Consider the following 24,978-nt stretch of genomic DNA (forward strand, 5'->3'; position numbering starts at 1 on the left):
CTATGGCAAAATGTTAAGAGACCTTTTTTGTAGAGAATTAAGTTTCCTACTTTTTATGGTCTATGATATTTTTTGATCAGATGCGTAGTTCTCGAGATATATCAAGATATTTAAAAGTTCCGAAGCCGCACCAACAAAATAGAGATACAGAAACACCGTTGCCCCTTTCTTTGAGATAACTCTGCACTAGTGCGAGCCGCAAATGCCACTTCCAGCTTAGCTGTGCAGAAGAAGAACAACAAGAAGAAGAAATATCTCGAAATATGTCCGTCAGGCCCCTTCCCTTGAGATAAATCTGCAAATATCTCGGAAACGAAGCGAGCTATGGCAAAATGTTAAGAGACCTTTTTTGTAGAGAATTAAGTTTCCTACTTTTTATGTTCTATGATATTTTTTGATCAGATGCGTAGTTCTCGAGATATATCAAGATATTTAAAAGTTCCGAAGCCGCACCAACATAATAGAGATACAGAAACGCCGTGGCCCCTTTCTTTGAGATAACTCTGCACTAGTGCGAGCCGCAAATGCCACTTCCAGCTTAGCTGTGCAGAAGAAGAACAACAAGAAGAAGAAGTATCTCGAAATATGTCCGTCAGGCCCCTTCCCTTGAGATAAATCTGCAAATATCTCGGAAACGAAGCGAGCTATGGCAAAATGTTAAGAGACCTTTTTTGTAGAGAATTAAGTTTCCTACTTTTTATGGTCTATGATATTTTTTGATCAGATGCGTAGTTCTCGAGATATATCAAGATATTTAAAAGTTCCGAAGCCGCACCAACAAAATAGAGATACAGAAACACCGTTGCCCCTTTCTTTGAGATAACTCTGCACTAGTGCGAGCCGCAAATGCCACTTCCAGCTTAGCTGTGCAGAAGAAGAACAACAAGAAGAAGAAATATCTCGAAATATGTCCGTCAGGCCCCTTCCCTTGAGATAAATCTGCAAATATCTCGGAAACGAAGCGAGCTATGGCAAAATGTTAAGAGACCTTTTTTGTAGAGAATTAAGTTTCCTACTTTTTATGCTCTATGATATTTTTTGATCAGATGCGTAGTTCTCGAGATATATCAAGATATTTAAAAGTTCCGAAGCCGCACCAACATAATAGAGATACAGAAACGCCGTGGCCCCTTTCTTTGAGATAACTCTGCACTATTGCGAGCTGCAAATGCCACTTCCAGCTTAGCTGTGCAGAGGAAGAACAACAAGAAGAAGAAATATCTCGAAATATGTCCGTCAGGCCAGTTCCTTTGAGATGAATCTGCAAATATCTCGGAAACGAAGCGAGCTATGGCAAAATGTTAAGAGACGTTTTTTATAGAGAATTATGTTTCCTACAATTTATGTTCTATGATATTTTTTGATCAGAAGCGTAGTTTTCGAGATACATCGAGATATTTAAAAGTTCCGAAGCCGCACCAACATAATAGAGATACAGAAACAGCGTGGCCCCTTTCTTTGAGATAACTCTGCACTAGTGCGAGCCGCAAATGCCACTTCCAGCTTAGCTGTGCAGAAGAAGAACAACAAGAAGAAGAAATATCTCGAAATATGTCCGTCAGGCCCCTTCCCTTGAGATATATCTGCAAATATCTCGGAAACGAAGCGAGCTATGGCAAAATGTTGAGAGACCTTTTTTGTAGAGAATTCTGTTTCCTACAATTTATGCTCTATGATATTTTTTGATCAGAAGCGTAGTTTTCGAGATATATCGAGATATTTAAAAGTTCCGAAGCCGCACCAACATAATAGAGATACAGAAACACCGTGGCCCCTTTCTTTGAGATAACTCTGCACTATTGCGAGCTGCAAATGCCACTTCCAGCTTAGCTGTGCAGAGGAAGAACAACAAGAAGAAGAAATATCTCGAAATATGTCCGTCAGGCCAGTTCCTTTGAGCTGAATCTGCAAATATCTCGGAAACGAAGCGAGCTATGGCAAAATCTTAAGAGGCATTTTTTGTAGAGAATTATGTTTCCTACAATTTATGTTCTATGATATTTTTTGATCCGAAGCGTAGTTTTCGAGATATATCGAGATATTTAAAAGTTCCGAAACCGCACCAACATAATAGGGATACAGAAACACCGTGGCCCCTTTCTTTGAGATAACTCTGCACTAGTGCGAGCCGCAAATGCCACTTCCAGCTTAGCTGTGCAGAAGAAGAACAACAAGAAGAAGAAATATCTCGAAATATGTCCGTCAGGCCCCTTCCCTTGAGATAAATCTGCAAATATCTCGGAAACGAAGCGAGCTATGGCAAAATGTTAAGAGACCTTTTTTGTAGAGAATTAAGCTTCCTACTTTTTATCTTCTATGATATTTTTTGATCAGATGCGTAGTTCTCGAGATATATCAAGATATTTAAAAGTTCCGAAGCCGCACCAACATAATAGAGATACAGAAACACCGTGGCCCCTCTCTTTGAGATAACTCTGCACTATTGCGAGCTGGAAATGCCACTTCCAGTTTAGCTGTGCAGAAGAGGAACAACAAGAAGAAGAAATATCTCGAAATATGTCCGTCAGGCCCCTTCCCTTGAGAAAAATCTGCAAATATCTCGGAAACGAAGCGAGCTATGGCAAAATGTTGAGAGACCTTTTTTGTAGAGAATTATGTTTCCTACAATTTATGTTCTATGATATTTTTTGATCAGAAGCGTAGTTTTCGAGATATATCGAGATATTTAAAAGTTCCGAAGCCGCACCAACATAATAGAGATACAGAAACACCGTGGCCCCTTTCTTTGAGATAACTCTGCACTAGTGCGAGCCGCAAATGCCACTTCCAGCTTAGCTGTGCAGAAGAAGAACAACAAGACGAAGAAATATCTCGAAATATGTCCGTCAGGCCCCTTCCCTTGAGATAAATCTGCAAATATCTCGGAAACGAAGCGAGCTATGGCAAAATGTGAAGGGACCTTTTTTGTAGAGAATTAAGTTTCCTACTTTTTGTGTTCTATGATATTTTTTGATCAGATGCGTAGTTCTCGAGATATATTAAGATATTTAAAAGTTCCGAAGCCGCACCAACATAATAGAGATACAGAAACACCGTGGCCCCTTTCTTTGAGATAACTCTGCACTATTGCGAGCTGCAAATGCCACTTCCAGCTTAGCTGTGCAGAGGAAGAACAACAAGAGGAAGAAATATCTCGAAATATGTCCGTCAGGCCAGTTCCTTTGAGCTGAATCTGCAAATATCTCGGAAACGAAGCGAGCTATGGCAAAATGTTAAGAGACATTTTTTGTAGAGAATTATGTTTCCTACAATTTATGTTCTATGATATTTTTTGATCAGAAGCGTAGTTTTCGAGATACATCGAGATATTTAAAAGTTCCGAAGCCGCACCAACATAATAGAGATACAGAAACACCGTGGCCCCTTTCTTTGAGATAACTCTGCACTAGTGCGAGCCGCAAATGCCACTTCCAGCTTAGCTGTGCAGAAGAAGAACAACAAGAAGAAGAAATATCTCGAAATATGTCCGTCAGGCCCCTTCCCTTGAGATAAATCTGCATATATCTCGGAAACGAAGCGAGCTATGGCAAAATGTTGAGAGACCTTTTTTGTAGAGAATTCAGTTTTCTACTTTTTATGTTCTATGATATTTTTTGATCAGATGCGTAGTTCTCGAGATATATCAAGATATTTAAAAGTTCCGAAGCCGCACCAACATAATAGAGATACAGAAACACCGTGGCCCCTTTCTTTGAGATAACTCGGCACTACTGCGAGCTGGAAATGCCACTTCCAGTTTAGCTGTGCAGAAGAAGAACAACAAGAAGAAGAAATATCTCGAAATATGTCCGTCAGGCCCCTTCCCTTGAGATAAATCTGCATATATCTCGGAAGCGAAGCGAGCTATGGCAAAATGTTTAGAGACCTTTTTTGTAGAGAATTATGTTTCCTACAATTTATGTTCTATGATATTTTTTGATCAGAAGCGTAGTTTTCGAGATATATCAAGATATTTAAAAGTTCCGAAGCCGCAACAACATAATAGAGATACAGAAACACCGTGGCCCCTTTCTTTGAGATAACTCTGCACTATTGCGAGCTGCAAATGCCACTTCCAGCTTAGCTGTGCAGAGGAAGAACAACAAGAGGAAGAAATATCTCGAAATATGTCCGTCAGGCCAGTTCCTTTGAGCTGAATCTGCAAATATCTCGGAAACGAAGCGAGCTATGGCAAAATGTTAAGAGACATTTTTTGTAGAGAATTATGTTTCCTACAATTTATGTTCTATGATATTTTTTGATCAGAAGCGTAGTTTTCGAGATACATCGAGATATTTAAAAGTTCCGAAGCCGCACCAACATAATAGAGATACAGAAACACCGTGGCCCCTTTCTTTGAGATAACTCTGCACTAGTGCGAGCCGCAAATGCCACTTCCAGCTTAGCTGTGCAGAAGAAGAACAACAAGAAGATGAAATATCTCGAAATATGTCCGTCAGGCCCCTTCCCTTGAGATAAATCTGCATATATCTCGGAAACGAAGCGAGCTATGGCAAAATGTTGAGAGACCTTTTTTGTAGAGAATTAAGTTTTCTACTTTTTATGTTCTATGATATTTTTTGATCAGATGCGTAGTTCTCGAGATATATCAAGATATTTAAAAGTTCCGAAGCCGCACCAACATAATAGAGATACAGAAACACCGTGGCCCCTTTCTTTGAGATAACTCGGCACTACTGCGAGCTGGAAATGCCACTTCCAGTTTAGCTGTGCAGAAGAAGAACAACAAGAAGAAGAAATATCTCGAAATATGTCCGTCAGGCCCCTTCCCTTGAGATAAATCTGCATATATCTCGGAAGCGAAGCGAGCTATGGCAAAATGTTTAGAGACCTTTTTTGTAGAGAATTATGTTTCCTACAATTTATGTTCTATGATATTTTTTGATCAGAAGCGTAGTTTTCGAGATATATCAAGATATTTAAAAGTTCCGAAGCCGCAACAACATAATAGAGATACAGAAACACCGTGGCCCCTTTCTTTCAGATAACTCTGCACTATTGCGAGCTGGAAATGCCACTTCCAGTTTAGCTGTGCAGAAGAAGAACAACAAGAAGAAGAAATATCTCGAAATATGTCCGTCAGGCCCCTTCCCTTGAGATAAATCTGCATATATCTCGGAAACGAAGCGAGCTATGGCAAAATGTTGAGAGACCTTTTTTGTAGAGAATTAAGTTTTCTACTTTTTATGTTCTATGATATTTTTTGATCAGATGCGTAGTTCTCGAGATATATCAAGATATTTAAAAGTTCCGAAGCCGCACCAACATAATAGAGATACAGAAACACCGTGGCCCCTTTCTTTGAGATAACTCGGCACTACTGCGAGCTGGAAATGCCACTTCCAGTTTAGCTGTGCAGAAGAAGAACAACAAGAAGAAGAAATATCTCGAAATATGTCCGTCAGGCCCCTTCCCTTGAGATAAATCTGCATATATCTCGGAAGCGAAGCGAGCTATGGCAAAATGTTAAGAGACCTTTTTTGTAGAGAATTATGTTTCCTACAATTTATGTTCTATAATATTTTTTGATCAGAAGCGTAGTTTTCGAGATATATCAAGATATTTAAAAGTTCCGAAGCCGCACCAACATAATAGAGATACAGAAACACCGTGGCCCCTTTCTTTCAGATAACTCTGCACTATTGCGAGCTGGAAATGCCACTTCCAGTTTAGCTGTGCAGAAGAAGAACAACAAGAAGAAGAAATATCTCGAAATATGTCCGTCAGGCCCCTTCCCTTGAGATAAATCTGCATATATCTCGGAAACGAAGCGAGCTATGGCAAAATGTTGAGAGACCTTTTTTGTAGAGAATTAAGTTTTCTACTTTTTATGTTCTATGATATTTTTTGATCAGATGCGTAGTTCTCGAGATATATCAAGATATTTAAAAGTTCCCAAGCCGCACCAACATAATAGAGATACAGAAACACCGTGGCCCCTTTCTTTGAGATAACTCGGCACTACTGCGAGCTGGAAATGCCACTTCCAGTTTAGCTGTGCAGAAGAAGAACAACAAGAAGAAGAAATATCTCGAAATATGTCCGTCAGGCCCCTTCCCTTGAGATAAATCTGCAAGTATCTTGGAAACGAAGCGAGCTATGGCAAAATGTTAAGAGACCTTTTTTGTAGAGAATGAAGTTTCCTACTTTTTATGTTCTATGATATTTTTTGATCAGATGCGTAGTTCTCGAGATATATCAAGATATTTAAAAGTTCCGAAGCCGCACCAACATAATAGAGATACAGAAACACCGTGGCCCCTTTCTTTGAGATAACTCTGCACTATTGCGAGCTGCAAATGCCACTTCCAGCTTAGCTGTGCAGAAGAAGAACAACAAGAAGAAGAAATATCTCGAAATATGTCCGTCAGGCCCCTTCCCTTGAGATAAATCTGCAAGTATCTTGGAAACGAAGCGAGCTATGGCAAAATGTTAAGAGACCTTTTTTGTAGAGAATTAAGTTTCCTACTTTTTATGTTCTATGATATTTTTTGATCAGATGCGTAGTTCTCGAGATATATCAAGATATTTAAAAGTTCCGAAGCCGCACCAACATAATAGAGATACAGAAACACCGTGGCCCCTTTCTTTGAGATAACTCTGCACTATTGCGAGCTGCAAATGCCACTTCCAGCTTAGCTGTGCAGAAGAAGAACAACAAGAAGCAGAAATATCTCGAAATATGTCCGTCAGGCCTCTTCCCTTGAGATAAATCTGCAAATATCTCGGAAACGAAGCGAGCTATGGCAAAATTTTAAGCGACATTATTTGTAGAGAATTAAGTTTCCTACTTTTTACGTTCTATGATATTTTTTAATCAGATGCGTAGTTCTCGAGATATATAAAGATATTTTAAAGTTCCGAAGACGCACCAACATAATAGAGGTACAGAAACACCGTGGCCCCTTTCTTCGAGATAAATCTGCACTATTGCGAGCTGCAAATGCCACTTCCAGCTTAGCTGTGCAGAAGAAGAACAACAAGAAGAAGAAATATCTCGAAAAATGTCCGTCAGGCCCCTTCCCTTGACATAAATCTGCAAATATCTCGGAAACGAAGCGAGCTATGGCAAAATGTTTAGAGACCTTATTTGTAGAGAATTAAGTTTCCTACTTTTTATGTTCTATGATATTTTTTGATCAGATGCGTAGTTCTCGAGATATATCAAGATATTTAAAAGTTCCGAAGCCGCACCAACATAATAGAGATACAGAAACACCGTGGCCCCTTTCTTTGAGATAACTCTGCACTATTGCGAGCTGTAAATGCCACGTCCAGCTTAGCTGTGCAGAAGAAGAACAACAAGAAGAAGAAATATCTCGAAATATGTCCGTCAGGCCCCTTCCCTCGAGATAAATCTGCAAATATCTCGGAAACGAAGCGAGCTATGGCAAAATGTTAAGAGACCTTTTTTGTAGAGAATTAAGTTTCCTACTTTTTATGTTCTATGATATTTTTTGATCGGATGCGTAGCTCTCGAGATATATCAAGATATTTAAAAGTTCCGAAGCCGCACCATCATAATAGAGATACAGAAACACCGTGGCCCCCTTCTTTGAGATAACTCTGCACTATTGCGAGCTGCAAATGCCACTTCCAGCTTAGCTGTGCAGAAGAAGACCAACAAGAAGAAGAAATATCTCGAAATATGTCCGTCAGGCCCCTTCCCTTGAGATAAATCTGCAAATATCTCGGAAACGAAGCGAGCTATGGCAAAATGTTAAGAGACCTTTTTTGTAGAGAATTAAGTTTTCTACTTTTTATGTTCTATGATATTTTTTGATCAGAAGCGTAGTTTTCGAGATACATCGAGATATTTAAAAGTTCCGAAGCCGCACCAACATAATAGAGATACAGAAACAGCGTGGCCCCTTTCTTTGAGATAACTCTGCACTAGTGCGAGCCGCAAATGCCACTTCCAGCTTAGCTGTGCAGAAGAAGAACAACAAGAAGAAGAAATATCTCGAAATATGTCCGTCAGGCCCCTTCCCTTGAGATATATCTGCAAATATCTCGGAAACGAAGCGAGCTATGGCAAAATGTTGAGAGACCTTTTTTGTAGAGAATTCTGTTTCCTACAATTTATGCTCTATGATATTTTTTGATCAGAAGCGTAGTTTTCGAGATATATCGAGATATTTAAAAGTTCCGAAGCCGCACCAACATAATAGAGATACAGAAACACCGTGGCCCCTTTCTTTGAGATAACTCTGCACTATTGCGAGCTGCAAATGCCACTTCCAGCTTAGCTGTGCAGAGGAAGAACAACAAGAAGAAGAAATATCTCGAAATATGTCCGTCAGGCCAGTTCCTTTGAGCTGAATCTGCAAATATCTCGGAAACGAAGCGAGCTATGGCAAAATCTTAAGAGGCATTTTTTGTAGAGAATTATGTTTCCTACAATTTATGTTCTATGATATTTTTTGATCCGAAGCGTAGTTTTCGAGATATATCGAGATATTTAAAAGTTCCGAAACCGCACCAACATAATAGGGATACAGAAACACCGTGGCCCCTTTCTTTGAGATAACTCTGCACTAGTGCGAGCCGCAAATGCCACTTCCAGCTTAGCTGTGCAGAAGAAGAACAACAAGAAGAAGAAATATCTCGAAATATGTCCGTCAGGCCCCTTCCCTTGAGATAAATCTGCAAATATCTCGGAAACGAAGCGAGCTATGGCAAAATGTTAAGAGACCTTTTTTGTAGAGAATTAAGCTTCCTACTTTTTATCTTCTATGATATTTTTTGATCAGATGCGTAGTTCTCGAGATATATCAAGATATTTAAAAGTTCCGAAGCCGCACCAACATAATAGAGATACAGAAACACCGTGGCCCCTCTCTTTGAGATAACTCTGCACTATTGCGAGCTGGAAATGCCACTTCCAGTTTAGCTGTGCAGAAGAAGAACAACAAGAAGAAGAAATATCTCGAAATATGTCCGTCAGGCCCCTTCCCTTGAGAAAAATCTGCAAATATCTCGGAAACGAAGCGAGCTATGGCAAAATGTTGAGAGACCTTTTTTGTAGAGAATTATGTTTCCTACAATTTATGTTCTATGATATTTTTTGATCAGAAGCGTAGTTTTCGAGATATGTCGAGATATTTAAAAGTTCCGAAGCCGCACCAACATAATAGAGATACAGAAACACCGTGGCCCCTTTCTTTGAGATAACTCTGCACTAGTGCGAGCCGCAAATGCCACTTCCAGCTTAGCTGTGCAGAAGAAGAACAACAAGACGAAGAAATATCTCGAAATATGTCCGTCAGGCCCCTTCCCTTGAGATAAATCTGCAAATATCTCGGAAACGAAGCGAGCTATGGCAAAATGTGAAGGGACCTTTTTTGTAGAGAATTAAGTTTCCTACTTTTTGTGTTCTATGATATTTTTTGATCAGATGCGTAGTTCTCGAGATATATTAAGATATTTAAAAGTTCCGAAGCCGCACCAACATAATAGAGATACAGAAACACCGTGGCCCCTTTCTTTGAGATAACTCTGCACTATTGCGAGCTGCAAATGCCACTTCCAGCTTAGCTGTGCAGAGGAAGAACAACAAGAGGAAGAAATATCTCGAAATATGTCCGTCAGGCCAGTTCCTTTGAGCTGAATCTGCAAATATCTCGGAAACGAAGCGAGCTATGGCAAAATGTTAAGAGACATTTTTTGTAGAGAATTATGTTTCCTACAATTTATGTTCTATGATATTTTTTGATCAGAAGCGTAGTTTTCGAGATACATCGAGATATTTAAAAGTTCCGAAGCCGCACCAACATAATAGAGATACAGAAACACCGTGGCCCCTTTCTTTGAGATAACTCTGCACTAGTGCGAGCCGCAAATGCCACTTCCAGCTTAGCTGTGCAGAAGAAGAACAACAAGAAGAAGAAATATCTCGAAATATGTCCGTCAGGCCCCTTCCCTTGAGATAAATCTGCATATATCTCGGAAACGAAGCGAGCTATGGCAAAATGTTGAGAGACCTTTTTTGTAGAGAATTCAGTTTTCTACTTTTTATGTTCTATGATATTTTTTGATCAGATGCGTAGTTCTCGAGATATATCAAGATATTTAAAAGTTCCGAAGCCGCACCAACATAATAGAGATACAGAAACACCGTGGCCCCTTTCTTTGAGATAACTCGGCACTACTGCGAGCTGGAAATGCCACTTCCAGTTTAGCTGTGCAGAAGAAGAACAACAAGAAGAAGAAATATCTCGAAATATGTCCGTCAGGCCCCTTCCCTTGAGATAAATCTGCATATATCTCGGAAGCGAAGCGAGCTATGGCAAAATGTTTAGAGACCTTTTTTGTAGAGAATTATGTTTCCTACAATTTATGTTCTATGATATTTTTTGATCAGAAGCGTAGTTTTCGAGATATATCAAGATATTTAAAAGTTCCGAAGCCGCAACAACATAATAGAGATACAGAAACACCGTGGCCCCTTTCTTTGAGATAACTCTGCACTATTGCGAGCTGCAAATGCCACTTCCAGCTTAGCTGTGCAGAGGAAGAACAACAAGAGGAAGAAATATCTCGAAATATGTCCGTCAGGCCAGTTCCTTTGAGCTGAATCTGCAAATATCTCGGAAACGAAGCGAGCTATGGCAAAATGTTAAGAGACATTTTTTGTAGAGAATTATGTTTCCTACAATTTATGTTCTATGATATTTTTTGATCAGAAGCGTAGTTTTCGAGATACATCGAGATATTTAAAAGTTCCGAAGCCGCACCAACATAATAGAGATACAGAAACACCGTGGCCCCTTTCTTTGAGATAACTCTGCACTAGTGCGAGCCGCAAATGCCACTTCCAGCTTAGCTGTGCAGAAGAAGAACAACAAGACGAAGAAATATCTCGAAATATGTCCGTCAGGCCCCTTCCCTTGAGATAAATCTGCAAATATCTCGGAAACGAAGCGAGCTATGGCAAAATGTGAAGGGACCTTTTTTGTAGAGAATTAAGTTTCCTACTTTTTGTGTTCTATGATATTTTTTGATCAGATGCGTAGTTCTCGAGATATATTAAGATATTTAAAAGTTCCGAAGCCGCACCAACATAATAGAGATACAGAAACACCGTGGCCCCTTTCTTTGAGATAACTCTGCACTATTGCGAGCTGCAAATGCCACTTCCAGCTTAGCTGTGCAGAGGAAGAACAACAAGAGGAAGAAATATCTCGAAATATGTCCGTCAGGCCAGTTCCTTTGAGCTGAATCTGCAAATATCTCGGAAACGAAGCGAGCTATGGCAAAATGTTAAGAGACATTTTTTGTAGAGAATTATGTTTCCTACAATTTATGTTCTATGATATTTTTTGATCAGAAGCGTAGTTTTCGAGATACATCGAGATATTTAAAAGTTCCGAAGCCGCACCAACATAATAGAGATACAGAAACACCGTGGCCCCTTTCTTTGAGATAACTCTGCACTAGTGCGAGCCGCAAATGCCACTTCCAGCTTAGCTGTGCAGAAGAAGAACAACAAGAAGAAGAAATATCTCGAAATATGTCCGTCAGGCCCCTTCCCTTGAGATAAATCTGCATATATCTCGGAAACGAAGCGAGCTATGGCAAAATGTTGAGAGACCTTTTTTGTAGAGAATTCAGTTTTCTACTTTTTATGTTCTATGATATTTTTTGATCAGATGCGTAGTTCTCGAGATATATCAAGATATTTAAAAGTTCCGAAGCCGCACCAACATAATAGAGATACAGAAACACCGTGGCCCCTTTCTTTGAGATAACTCGGCACTACTGCGAGCTGGAAATGCCACTTCCAGTTTAGCTGTGCAGAAGAAGAACAACAAGAAGAAGAAATATCTCGAAATATGTCCGTCAGGCCCCTTCCCTTGAGATAAATCTGCATATATCTCGGAAGCGAAGCGAGCTATGGCAAAATGTTTAGAGACCTTTTTTGTAGAGAATTATGTTTCCTACAATTTATGTTCTATGATATTTTTTGATCAGAAGCGTAGTTTTCGAGATATATCAAGATATTTAAAAGTTCCGAAGCCGCAACAACATAATAGAGATACAGAAACACCGTGGCCCCTTTCTTTGAGATAACTCTGCACTATTGCGAGCTGCAAATGCCACTTCCAGCTTAGCTGTGCAGAGGAAGAACAACAAGAGGAAGAAATATCTCGAAATATGTCCGTCAGGCCAGTTCCTTTGAGCTGAATCTGCAAATATCTCGGAAACGAAGCGAGCTATGGCAAAATGTTAAGAGACATTTTTTGTAGAGAATTATGTTTCCTACAATTTATGTTCTATGATATTTTTTGATCAGAAGCGTAGTTTTCGAGATACATCGAGATATTTAAAAGTTCCGAAGCCGCACCAACATAATAGAGATACAGAAACACCGTGGCCCCTTTCTTTGAGATAACTCTGCACTAGTGCGAGCCGCAAATGCCACTTCCAGCTTAGCTGTGCAGAAGAAGAACAACAAGAAGATGAAATATCTCGAAATATGTCCGTCAGGCCCCTTCCCTTGAGATAAATCTGCATATATCTCGGAAACGAAGCGAGCTATGGCAAAATGTTGAGAGACCTTTTTTGTAGAGAATTAAGTTTTCTACTTTTTATGTTCTATGATATTTTTTGATCAGATGCGTAGTTCTCGAGATATATCAAGATATTTAAAAGTTCCGAAGCCGCACCAACATAATAGAGATACAGAAACACCGTGGCCCCTTTCTTTGAGATAACTCGGCACTACTGCGAGCTGGAAATGCCACTTCCAGTTTAGCTGTGCAGAAGAAGAACAACAAGAAGAAGAAATATCTCGAAATATGTCCGTCAGGCCCCTTCCCTTGAGATAAATCTGCATATATCTCGGAAGCGAAGCGAGCTATGGCAAAATGTTTAGAGACCTTTTTTGTAGAGAATTATGTTTCCTACAATTTATGTTCTATGATATTTTTTGATCAGAAGCGTAGTTTTCGAGATATATCAAGATATTTAAAAGTTCCGAAGCCGCAACAACATAATAGAGATACAGAAACACCGTGGCCCCTTTCTTTCAGATAACTCTGCACTATTGCGAGCTGGAAATGCCACTTCCAGTTTAGCTGTGCAGAAGAAGAACAACAAGAAGAAGAAATATCTCGAAATATGTCCGTCAGGCCCCTTCCCTTGAGATAAATCTGCATATATCTCGGAAACGAAGCGAGCTATGGCAAAATGTTGAGAGACCTTTTTTGTAGAGAATTAAGTTTTCTACTTTTTATGTTCTATGATATTTTTTGATCAGATGCGTAGTTCTCGAGATATATCAAGATATTTAAAAGTTCCGAAGCCGCACCAACATAATAGAGATACAGAAACACCGTGGCCCCTTTCTTTGAGATAACTCGGCACTACTGCGAGCTGGAAATGCCACTTCCAGTTTAGCTGTGCAGAAGAAGAACAACAAGAAGAAGAAATATCTCGAAATATGTCCGTCAGGCCCCTTCCCTTGAGATAAATCTGCATATATCTCGGAAGCGAAGCGAGCTATGGCAAAATGTTAAGAGACCTTTTTTGTAGAGAATTATGTTTCCTACAATTTATGTTCTATAATATTTTTTGATCAGAAGCGTAGTTTTCGAGATATATCAAGATATTTAAAAGTTCCGAAGCCGCACCAACATAATAGAGATACAGAAACACCGTGGCCCCTTTCTTTCAGATAACTCTGCACTATTGCGAGCTGGAAATGCCACTTCCAGTTTAGCTGTGCAGAAGAAGAACAACAAGAAGAAGAAATATCTCGAAATATGTCCGTCAGGCCCCTTCCCTTGAGATAAATCTGCATATATCTCGGAAACGAAGCGAGCTATGGCAAAATGTTGAGAGACCTTTTTTGTAGAGAATTAAGTTTTCTACTTTTTATGTTCTATGATATTTTTTGATCAGATGCGTAGTTCTCGAGATATATCAAGATATTTAAAAGTTCCCAAGCCGCACCAACATAATAGAGATACAGAAACACCGTGGCCCCTTTCTTTGAGATAACTCGGCACTACTGCGAGCTGGAAATGCCACTTCCAGTTTAGCTGTGCAGAAGAAGAACAACAAGAAGAAGAAATATCTCGAAATATGTCCGTCAGGCCCCTTCCCTTGAGATAAATCTGCAAGTATCTTGGAAACGAAGCGAGCTATGGCAAAATGTTAAGAGACCTTTTTTGTAGAGAATGAAGTTTCCTACTTTTTATGTTCTATGATATTTTTTGATCAGATGCGTAGTTCTCGAGATATATCAAGATATTTAAAAGTTCCGAAGCCGCACCAACATAATAGAGATACAGAAACACCGTGGCCCCTTTCTTTGAGATAACTCTGCACTATTGCGAGCTGCAAATGCCACTTCCAGCTTAGCTGTGCAGAAGAAGAACAACAAGAAGAAGAAATATCTCGAAATATGTCCGTCAGGCCCCTTCCCTTGAGATAAATCTGCAAGTATCTTGGAAACGAAGCGAGCTATGGCAAAATGTTAAGAGACCTTTTTTGTAGAGAATTAAGTTTCCTACTTTTTATGTTCTATGATATTTTTTGATCAGATGCGTAGTTCTCGAGATATATCAAGATATTTAAAAGTTCCGAAGCCGCACCAACATAATAGAGATACAGAAACACCGTGGCCCCTTTCTTTGAGATAACTCTGCACTATTGCGAGCTGCAAATGCCACTTCCAGCTTAGCTGTGCAGAAGAAGAACAACAAGAAGCAGAAATATCTCGAAATATGTCCGTCAGGCCCCTTCCCTTGAGATAAATCTGCAAATATCTCGGAAACGAAGCGAGCTATGGCAAAATTTTAAGCGACATTATTTGTAGAGAATTAAGTTTCCTACTTTTTACGTTCTATGATATTTTTTAATCAGATGCGTAGTTCTCGAGATATATAAAGATATTTTAAAGTTCCGAAGACGCACCAACATAATAGAGGTACAGAAACACCGTGGCCCCTTTCTTCGAGATAAATCTGCACTATTGCGAGCTGCAAATGCCACTTCCAGCTTAGCTGTGCAGAAGAAGAACAACAAGAAGAAGAAATATCTCGAAAAATGTCCGTCAGGCCCCTTCCCTTGACATAAATCTGCAAATATCTCGGAAACGAAGCGAGCTATGGCAAAATGTTTAGAGACCTTATTTGTAGAGAATTAAGTTTCCTACTTTTTATGTTCTATGATATTTTTTGATCAGATGCGTAGTTCTCGAGATATATCAAGATATTTAAAAGTTCCGAAGCCGCACCAACATAATAGAGATACAGAAACACCGTGGCCCCTTTCTTTGAGATAACTCTGCACTATTGCGAGCTGTAAATGCCACGTCCAGCTTAGCTGTGCAGAAGAAGAACAACAAGAAGAAGAAATATCTCGAAATATGTCCGTCAGGCCCCTTCCCTCGAGATAAATCTGCAAATATCTCGGAAACGAAGCGAGCTATGGCAAAATGTTAAGAGACCTTTTTTGTAGAGAATTAAGTTTCCTACTTTTTATGTTCTATGATATTTTTTGATCGGATGCGTAGCTCTCGAGATATATCAAGATATTTAAAAGTTCCGAAGCCGCACCATCATAATAGAGATACAGAAACACCGTGGCCCCCTTCTTTGAGATAACTCTGCACTATTGCGAGCTGCAAATGCCACTTCCAGCTTAGCTGTGCAGAAGAAGACCAACAAGAAGAAGAAATATCTCGAAATATGTCCGTCAGGCCCCTTCCCTTGAGATAAATCTGCAAATATCTCGGAAACGAAGCGAGCTATGGCAAAATGTTAAGAGACCTTTTTTGTAGAGAATTAAGTTTTCTACTTTTTATGTTCTATGATATTTTTTGATCAGATGCGTAGTTCTCGAGATATATCAAGATATTTAAAAGTTCCGAAGCCGCACCAACATAATAGAGATACAGAAACACCGTGGCCCCTTTCTTTGAGATAACTCGGCACTACTGCGAGCTGGAAATGCCACTTCCAGTTTAGCTGTGCAGAAGAAGAACAACAAGAAGAAGAAATATCTCGAAATATGTCCGTCAGGCCCCTTCCCTTGAGAAAAATCTGCAAGTATCTTGGAAACAAAGCGAGCTATGGCAAAATGTTAAGAGACCTTTTTTGTAGAGAATTAAGTTTCCTACTTTTTATGTTCTATGATATTTTTTGATCAGATGCGTAGTTCTCGAGATATATCAAGATATTTAAAAGTTCCGAAGCCGCACCAACATAATAGAGATACAGAAACACCGTGGCCCCTTTCTTTGAGATAACTCTGCACTATTGCGAGCTGCAAATGCCACTTCCAGCTTAGCTGTGCAGAAGAAGAACAACAAGAAGAAGAAATATCTCGAAATATGTCCGTCAGGCCCCTTCCCTTGAGATAAATCTGCATATATCTCGGAAACGAAGCGAGCTATGGCAAAATGTTGAGAGACCTTTTTTGTAGAGAATTAAGTTTTCTACTTTTTATGTTCTATGATATTTTTTGATCAGATGCGTAGTTCTCGAGATATATCAAGATATTTAAAAGTTCCGAAGCCGCACCAACATAATAGAGATACAGAAACACCGTGGCCCCATTCTTTGAGATAACTCGGCACTACTGCGAGCTGGAAATGCCACTTCCAGTTTAGCTGTGCAGAAGAAGAACAACAAGAAGAAGAAATATCTCGAAATATGTCCGTCAGGCCCCTTCCCTTGAGATAAATCTGCATATATCTCGGAAACGAAGCGAGCTATGGCAAAATGTTGAGAGACCTTTTTTGTAGAGAATTAAGTTTTCTACTTTTTATGTTCTATGATATTTTTTGATCAGATGCGTAGTTCTCGAGATATATCAAGATATTTAAAAGTTCCGAAGCCGCACCAACATAATAGAGATACAGAAACACCGTGGCCCCTTTCTTTGAGATAACTCGGCACTACTGCGAGCTGGAAATGCCACTTCCAGTTTAGCTGTGCAGAAGAAGAACAACAAGAAGAAGAAATATCTCGAAATATGTCCGTCAGGCCCCTTCCCTTGAGATAAATCTGCATATATCTCGGAAGCGAAGCGAGCTATGGCAAAATGTTAAGAGACCTTTTTTGTAGAGAATTATGTTTCCTACAATTTATGTTCTATAATATTTTTTGATCAGAAGCGTAGTTTTCGAGATATATCAAGATATTTAAAAGTTCCGAAGCCGCACCAACATAATAGAGATACAGAAACACCGTGGCCCCTTTCTTTCAGATAACTCTGCACTATTGCGAGCTGGAAATGCCACTTCCAGTTTAGCTGTGCAGAAGAAGAACAACAAGAAGAAGAAATATCTCGAAATATGTCCGTCAGGCCCCTTCCCTTGAGATAAATCTGCATATATCTCGGAAACGAAGCGAGCTATGGCAAAATGTTGAGAGACCTTTTTTGTAGAGAATTAAGTTTTCTACTTTTTATGTTCTATGATATTTTTTGATCAGATGCGTAGTTCTCGAGATATATCAAGATATTTAAAAGTTCCCAAGCCGCACCAACATAATAGAGATACAGAAACACCGTGGCCCCTTTCTTTGAGATAACTCGGCACTACTGCGAGCTGGAAATGCCACTTCCAGTTTAGCTGTGCAGAAGAAGAACAACAAGAAGAAGAAATATCTCGAAATATGTCCGTCAGGCCCCTTCCCTTGAGATAAATCTGCAAGTATCTTGGAAACGAAGCGAGCTATGGCAAAATGTTAAGAGACCTTTTTTGTAGAGAATGAAGTTTCCTACTTTTTATGTTCTATGATATTTTTTGATCAGATGCGTAGTTCTCGAGATATATCAAGATATTTAAAAGTTCCGAAGCCGCACCAACATAATAGAGATACAGAAACACCGTGGCCCCTTTCTTTGAGATAACTCTGCACTATTGCGAGCTGCAAATGCCACTTCCAGCTTAGCTGTGCAGAAGAAGAACAACAAGAAGAAGAAATATCTCGAAATATGTCCGTCAGGCCCCTTCCCTTGAGATAAATCTGCAAGTATCTTGGAAACGAAGCGAGCTATGGCAAAATGTTAAGAGACCTTTTTTGTAGAGAATTAAGTTTCCTACTTTTTATGTTCTATGATATTTTTTGATCAGATGCGTAGTTCTCGAGATATATCAAGATATTTAAAAGTTCCGAAGCCGCACCAACATAATAGAGATACAGAAACACCGTGGCCCCTTTCTTTGAGATAACTCTGCACTATTGCGAGCTGCAAATGCCACTTCCAGCTTAGCTTGTGCAGAAGAAGAACAACAAGAAGCAGAAATATCTCGAAATATGTCCGTCAGGCCCCTTCCCTTGAGATAAATCTGCAAATATCTCGGAAACGAAGCGAGCTATGGCAAAATTTTAAGCGACATTATTTGTAGAGAATTAAGTTTCCTACTTTTTACGTTCTATGATATTTTTTAATCAGATGCGTAGTTCTCGAGATATATAAAGATATTTTAAAGTTCCGAAGACGCACCAACATAATAGAGGTACAGAAACACCGTGGCCCCTTTCTTCGAGATAAATCTGCACTATTGCGAGCTGCAAATGCCACTTCCAGCTTAGCTGTGCAGAAGAAGAACAACAAGAAGAAGAAATATCTCGAAAAATGTCCGTCAGGCCCCTTCCCTTGACATAAATCTGCAAATATCTCGGAAACGAAGCGAGCTATGGCAAAATGTTTAGAGACCTTATTTGTAGAGAATTAAGTTTCCTACTTTTTATGTTCTATGATATTTTTTGATCAGATGCGTAGTTCTCGAGATATATCAAGATATTTAAAAGTTCCGAAGCCGCACCAACATAATAGAGATACAGAAACACCGTGGCCCCTTTCTTTGAGATAACTCTGCACTATTGCGAGCTGTAAATGCCACGTCCAGCTTAGCTGTGCAGAAGAAGAACAACAAGAAGAAGAAATATCTCGAAATATGTCCGTCAGGCCCCTTCCCTCGAGATAAATCTGCAAATATCTCGGAAACGAAGCGAGCTATGGCAAAATGTTAAGAGACCTTTTTTGTAGAGAATTAAGTTTCCTACTTTTTATGTTCTATGATATTTTTTGATCGGATGCGTAGCTCTCGAGATATATCAAGATATTTAAAAGTTCCGAAGCCGCACCATCATAATAGAGATACAGAAACACCGTGGCCCCCTTCTTTGAGATAACTCTGCACTATTGCGAGCTGCAAATGCCACTTCCAGCTTAGCTGTGCAGAAGAAGACCAACAAGAAGAAGAAATATCTCGAAATATGTCCGTCAGGCCCCTTCCCTTGAGATAAATCTGCAAATATCTCGGAAACGAAGCGAGCTATGGCAAAATGTTAAGAGACCTTTTTTGTAGAGAATTAAGTTTTCTACTTTTTATGTTCTATGATATTTTTTGATCAGATGCGTAGTTCTCGAGATATATCAAGATATTTAAAAGTTCCGAAGCCGCACCAACATAATAGAGATACAGAAACACCGTGGCCCCTTTCTTTGAGATAACTCGGCACTACTGCGAGCTGGAAATGCCACTTCCAGTTTAGCTGTGCAGAAGAAGAACAACAAGAAGAAGAAATATCTCGAAATATGTCCGTCAGGCCCCTTCCCTTGAGAAAAATCTGCAAGTATCTTGGAAACAAAGCGAGCTATGGCAAAATGTTAAGAGACCTTTTTTGTAGAGAATTAAGTTTCCTACTTTTTATGTTCTATGATATTTTTTGATCAGATGCGTAGTTCTCGAGATATATCAAGATATTTAAAAGTTCCGAAGCCGCACCAACATAATAGAGATACAGAAACACCGTGGCCCCTTTCTTTGAGATAACTCTGCACTATTGCGAGCTGCAAATGCCACTTCCAGCTTAGCTGTGCAGAAGAAGAACAACAAGAAGAAGAAATATCTCGAAATATGTCCGTCAGGCCCCTTCCCTTGAGATAAATCTGCATATATCTCGGAAACGAAGCGAGCTATGGCAAAATGTTGAGAGACCTTTTTTGTAGAGAATTAAGTTTTCTACTTTTTATGTTCTATGATATTTTTTGATCAGATGCGTAGTTCTCGAGATATATCAAGATATTTAAAAGTTCCGAAGCCGCACCAACATAATAGAGATACAGAAACACCGTGGCCCCATTCTTTGAGATAACTCGGCACTACTGCGAGCTGGAAATGCCACTTCCAGTTTAGCTGTGCAGAAGAAGAACAACAAGAAGAAGAAATATCTCGAAATATGTCCGTCAGGCCCCTTCCCTTGAGATAAATCTGCATATATCTCGGAAGCGAAGCGAGCTATGGCAAAATGTTTAGAGACCTTTTTTGTAGAGAATTATGTTTCCTACAATTTATGTTCTATGATATTTTTTGATCAGAAGCGTAGTTTTCGAGATATATCAAGATATTTAAAAGTTCCGAAGCCGCACCAACATAATAGAGATACAGAAACACCGTGGCCCCTTTCTTTCAGATAACTCTGCACTATTGCGAGCTGGAAATGCCACTTCCAGTTTAGCTGTGCAGAAGAAGAACAACAAGAAGAAGAAATATCTCGAAATATGTCCGTCAGGCCCCTTCCCTTGAGATAAATCTGCATATATCTCGGAAACGAAGCGAGCTATGGCAAAATGTTGAGAGACCTTTTTTGTAGAGAATTAAGTTTTCTACTTTTTATGTTCTATGATATTTTTTGATCAGATGCGTAGTTCTCGAGATATATCAAGATATTTAAAAGTTCCGAAGCCGCACCAACATAATAGAGATACAGAAACACCGTGGCCCCTTTCTTTGAGATAACTCGGCACTACTGCGAGCTGGAAATGCCACTTCCAGTTTAGCTGTGCAGAAGAAGAACAACAAGAAGAAGAAATATCTCGAAATATGTCCGTCAGGCCCCTTCCCTTGAGATAAATCTGCATATATCTCGGAAGCGAAGCGAGCTATGGCAAAATGTTAAGAGACCTTTTTTGTAGAGAATTATGTTTCCTACAATTTATGTTCTATAATATTTTTTGATCAGAAGCGTAGTTTTCGAGATATATCAAGATATTTAAAAGTTCCGAAGCCGCACCAACATAATAGAGATACAGAAACACCGTGGCCCCTTTCTTTGAGATAACTCTGCACTATTGCGAGCTGCAAATGCCACTTCCAGCTTAGCTGTGCAGAAGAAGAACAACAAGAAGCAGAAATATCTCGAAATATGTCCGTCAGGCCCCTTCCCTTGAGATAAATCTGCAAATATCTCGGAAACGAAGCGAGCTATGGCAAAATGTTAAGCGACTTTATTTGTAGAGAATTAAGTTTCCTACTTTTTACGTTCTATGATATTTTTTAATCAGATGCGTAGTTCTCGAGATATATAAAGATATTTTAAAGTTCCGAAGCCGCACCAACATAATAGAGATACAGAAACACCGTGGCCCCTTTCTTCGAGATAACTCTGCACTATTGCGAGCTGCAAATGCCACTTCCAGCTTAGCTGTGCAGAAGAAGAACAACAAGAAGAAGAAATATCTCGAAAAATGTCCGTCAGGCCCCTTCCCTTGACATAAATCTGCAAATATCTCGGAAACGAAGCGAGCTATGGCAAAATGTTTAGAGACCTTATTTGTAGAGAATTAAGTTTCCTACTTTTTATGTTCTATGATATTTTTTGATCAGATGCGTAGTTCTCGAGATATATCAAGATATTTAAAAGTTCCGAAGCCGCACCAACATAATAGAGATACAGAAACACCGTGGCCCCTTTCTTTGAGATAACTCTGCACTATTGCGAGCTGCAAATGCCACTTCCAGCTTAGCTGTGCAGAAGAAGAACAACAAGAAGAAGAAATATCTCGAAATATGTCCGTCAGGCCCCTTCCCTTGAGATAAATCTGCATATATCTCGGAAACGAAGCGAGCTATGGCAAAATGTTGAGAGACCTTTTTTGTAGAGAATTAAGTTTTCTACTTTTTATGTTCTATGATATTTTTTGATCAGATGCGTAGTTCTCGAGATATATCAAGATATTTAAAAGTTCCGAAGCCGCACCAACATAATAGAGATACAGAAACACCGTGGCCCCATTCTTTGAGATAACTCGGCACTACTGCGAGCTGGAAATGCCACTTCCAGTTTAGCTGTGCAGAAGAAGAACAACAAGAAGAAGAAATATCTCGAAATATGTCCGTCAGGCCCCTTCCCTTGAGATAAATCTGCATATATCTCGGAAGCGAAGCGAGCTATGGCAAAATGTTTAGAGACCTTTTTTGTAGAGAATTATGTTTCCTACAATTTATGTTCTATGATATTTTTTGATCAGAAGCGTAGTTTTCGAGATATATCAAGATATTTAAAAGTTCCGAAGCCGCACCAACATAATAGAGATACAGAAACACCGTGGCCCCTTTCTTTCAGATAACTCTGCACTATTGCGAGCTGGAAATGCCACTTCCAGTTTAGCTGTGCAGAAGAAGAACAACAAGAAGAAGAAATATCTCGAAATATGTCCGTCAGGCCCCTTCCCTTGAGATAAATCTGCATATATCTCGGAAACGAAGCGAGCTATGGCAAAATGTTGAGAGACCTTTTTTGTAGAGAATTAAGTTTTCTACTTTTTATGTTCTATGATATTTTTTGATCAGATGCGTAGTTCTCGAGATATATCAAGATATTTAAAAGTTCCGAAGCCGCACCAACATAATAGAGATACAGAAACACCGTGGCCCCTTTCTTTGAGATAACTCGGCACTACTGCGAGCTGGAAATGCCACTTCCAGTTTAGCTGTGCAGAAGAAGAACAACAAGAAGAAGAAATATCTCGAAATATGTCCGTCAGGCCCCTTCCCTTGAGATAAATCTGCATATATCTCGGAAGCGAAGCGAGCTATGGCAAAATGTTAAGAGACCTTTTTTGTAGAGAATTATGTTTCCTACAATTTATGTTCTATAATATTTTTTGATCAGAAGCGTAGTTTTCGAGATATATCAAGATATTTAAAAGTTCCGAAGCCGCACCAACATAATAGAGATACAGAAACACCGTGGCCCCTTTCTTTGAGATAACTCTGCACTATTGCGAGCTGCAAATGCCACTTCCAGCTTAGCTGTGCAGAAGAAGAACAACAAGAAGCAGAAATATCTCGAAATATGTCCGTCAGGCCCCTTCCCTTGAGATAAATCTGCAAATATCTCGGAAACGAAGCGAGCTATGGCAAAATGTTAAGCGACTTTATTTGTAGAGAATTAAGTTTCCTACTTTTTACGTTCTATGATATTTTTTAATCAGATGCGTAGTTCTCGAGATATATAAAGATATTTTAAAGTTCCGAAGCCGCACCAACATAATAGAGATACAGAAACACCGTGGCCCCTTTCTTCGAGATAACTCTGCACTATTGCGAGCTGCAAATGCCACTTCCAGCTTAGCTGTGCAGAAGAAGAACAACAAGAAGAAGAAATATCTCGAAAAATGTCCGTCAGGCCCCTTCCCTTGACATAAATCTGCAAATATCTCGGAAACGAAGCGAGCTATGGCAAAATGTTTAGAGACCTTATTTGTAGAGAATTAAGTTTCCTACTTTTTATGTTCTATGATATTTTTTGATCAGATGCGTAGTTCTCGAGATATATCAAGATATTTAAAAGTTCCGAAGCCGCACCAACATAATAGAGATACAGAAACACCGTGGCCCCTTTCTTTGAGATAACTCTGCACTATTGCGAGCTGCAAATGCCACTTCCAGCTTAGCTGTGCAGAAGAAGAACAACAAGAAGAAGAAATATCTCGAAATATGTCCGTCAGGCCCCTTCCCTTGAGATAAATCTGCATATATCTCGGAAACGAAGCGAGCTATGGCAAAATGTTGAGAGACCTTTTTTGTAGAGAATTAAGTTTTCTACTTTTTATGTTCTATGATATTTTTTGATCAGATGCGTAGTTCTCGAGATATATCAAGATATTTAAAAGTTCCGAAGCCGCACCAACATAATAGAGATACAGAAACACCGTGGCCCCATTCTTTGAGATAACTCGGCACTACTGCGAGCTGGAAATGCCACTTCCAGTTTAGCTGTGCAGAAGAAGAACAACAAGAAGAAGAAATATCTCGAAATATGTCCGTCAGGCCCCTTCCCTTGAGATAAATCTGCATATATCTCGGAAGCGAAGCGAGCTATGGCAAAATGTTTAGAGACCTTTTTTGTAGAGAATTATGTTTCCTACAATTTATGTTCTATGATATTTTTTGATCAGAAGCGTAGTTTTCGAGATATATCAAGATATTTAAAAGTTCCGAAGCCGCACCAACATAATAGAGATACAGAAACACCGTGGCCCCTTTCTTTCAGATAACTCTGCACTATTGCGAGCTGGAAATGCCACTTCCAGTTTAGCTGTGCAGAAGAAGAACAACAAGAAGAAGAAATATCTCGAAATATGTCCGTCAGGCCCCTTCCCTTGAGATAAATCTGCATATATCTCGGAAACGAAGCGAGCTATGGCAAAATGTTGAGAGACCTTTTTTGTAGAGAATTAAGTTTTCTACTTTTTATGTTCTATGATATTTTTTGATCAGATGCGTAGTTCTCGAGATATATCAAGATATTTAAAAGTTCCGAAGCCGCACCAACATAATAGAGATACAGAAACACCGTGGCCCCTTTCTTTGAGATAACTCGGCACTACTGCGAGCTGGAAATGCCACTTCCAGTTTAGCTGTGCAGAAGAAGAACAACAAGAAGAAGAAATATCTCGAAATATGTCCGTCAGGCCCCTTCCCTTGAGATAAATCTGCATATATCTCGGAAGCGAAGCGAGCTATGGCAAAATGTTAAGAGACCTTTTTTGTAGAGAATTATGTTTCCTACAATTTATGTTCTATAATATTTTTTGATCAGAAGCGTAGTTTTCGAGATATATCAAGATATTTAAAAGTTCCGAAGCCGCACCAACATAATAGAGATACAGAAACACCGTGGCCCCTTTCTTTGAGATAACTCT

This window comes from Osmia lignaria, unplaced genomic scaffold (assembly GCF_051020975.1).
Source record: "Osmia lignaria lignaria isolate PbOS001 unplaced genomic scaffold, iyOsmLign1 scaffold0005, whole genome shotgun sequence".
NCBI classification, from domain to species: Eukaryota; Metazoa; Arthropoda; class Insecta; order Hymenoptera; family Megachilidae; genus Osmia; species Osmia lignaria.